General features: G+C 50.1%; 1 protein-coding gene across 1 annotated transcript in view; it reads right to left on the reverse strand.

Moving 5' to 3' along the window:
* Positions 1-1,290: 1,290 nt before the first annotated feature.
* DHX34 (DExH-box helicase 34) overlaps positions 1,291-1,827 on the reverse strand; it is a 26,639-nt gene continuing 26,102 nt past the window's right edge. Inside the window, exon 14 of the mRNA XM_021382889.1 lies at positions 1,291-1,697. The gene's annotated coding sequence lies outside the window, so the exon portion shown is untranslated. The remainder of the gene's footprint in view (positions 1,698-1,827) is intronic.

A 1,827-nucleotide genomic window follows, 5' to 3' on the forward strand; every position in this document is an offset into this window, starting at 1 on the left:
GCCGCAGCGCCGCGCCCGCACCGGGAGGCGGGGCCAAGAGGAGGCCACGCCCACCGCACGTCTAGACCACGCCCACTGCCCGCCCGCAAACGCGGTGGCGGCGAAGGGGGGGCGGGGCCACGATGAGACCACACCCACTTTCTTACCTGCAACGCGGGGAGGTTACGTGGGGGGCGTGGCCTCGTCTAGACCACGCCCCCTCGTCGGACCACGACCGAGAGACGCGGCGCTGGGGGCGTGGCCTCTTCTAGACCACGCCCACTTCCCCACCCACAACAGGAGGCGCAGGTGTGGGGGCGTGGCCTAGTGTAGACCACGCCCACTCCTTCAGCCTATGATATGGGGGGTGGTGCTGTGGGCGTGGCTTCGTGATGACCCCGCCCACCGCCCCGCACGTGCCATTGGTAGATTAAGAAGGGGGCGTGGCCTCACCGTGGCTCCGCCCACTGCCTCAGTTATATAAACGGTGCGGTGGGAAAGGGGGCGTGGCTTCGTTGTGGCCCCGCCCACCGCGCACTTACAGGTGAATGGCCCTAATGAGGTGCGGGTGGTGCCGTTAATTAGTGCTTTTTATCTTAGCGATGTGAGAAATTAGCCCTTGATTACAAGGGATTATGGTTTGATTAGAATGGATTATGGCTTAATGACGGATTAACACTTATAAGGGGTTGTGCCTTAATTAGAAGGGGTTTTTTTCCCCTTTGATTGGGATTCCCCCTTAATTACAAGAGTTTATACCCCCATTAATGGGATTACCCATTCATTACAAGGGATTATCTCTTAATTAGAAGCTTTTTTCCAGCCCCTATGATTGGAGAGCAGGATTTAATTATAAGGGATTACCGCTTAATTATTAGTGGTTTTCGTTCCATTAATGGGATCAGCCCTTAATTGCAAGGATTTTTTCCCATTATTAATGGGGTCACCCTGTAATTATAAGGATTTTTCCCCCATTAATGGCATTACCCCTTAATCTTGAAGATACTTCCCCCAATTAACGGGATCAGCCCTTAATTAACAGGAGTTTTTCCCCCATTAATGGGATTACCCTTTAATTAACAGTTCCCCCCCCCTACTTTGGGATTACCCCTTCATTTTGAGGCTATTTCCCCCCACTAATGGGATTACCCCTTAATTAACAGTTTTCCCCCCTACATTGGGATTACCCCTTAATTTTGAGGCTATTTCCCCCCATTAATGGGATTACCCCCTAATTAAGAGCATTTTTTCACCCCTACATCGGGATTACCCCTTAATTATACGAGTTTCCCCAAATGAACGAGGTCACTCTCTTAATTACAAGCTTTTATTTCACCTATAAACGTGATTACCCCTTAATGACAACTTCTTCATTGGGTTTGATGGTTTTGCCTTGTTTCATTTAATTGCTTTAGTTAATTAATTAAAGAAGGGAAAGTGGTACACTACAGAGACCCCCACAGAAGGGAAGACCCCCAAACTCCCCCAATTTCCTCCCCGCTCCGCTTGGCTTAACGAACCCGTCCCTGTTAATTACATCATGTCGGTGCGCTCGGTAATTACTGCTAATTGCTTTGGTTCCTCCGCGCTGTAACGAAGAAATTCGTCTCCGTGGTGTTAACGTTTGTGGGCAGAAAATACCCCAAAATGATGGGAATTTCTGTGGGATTTCTCCCTCTGTTCAGAAGTCTATGGGTTTCCTTGTATATGGGGCGCCCCTATAGGGGGATGTGCCGTGTCATTATGGGATGGGATGGGATTGGGATGGGAAATGGGGTGGAGAATGGGATTGGGATGAGGAATGGAACTGGAATGGGATGGGATTGGGATGGGGAATGGAACTGGAAT

The sequence above is a fragment of the Numida meleagris genome, unplaced genomic scaffold (assembly GCF_002078875.1).
Source record: "Numida meleagris isolate 19003 breed g44 Domestic line unplaced genomic scaffold, NumMel1.0 unplaced_Scaffold307, whole genome shotgun sequence".
Taxonomy (NCBI): domain Eukaryota; kingdom Metazoa; phylum Chordata; class Aves; order Galliformes; family Numididae; genus Numida; species Numida meleagris.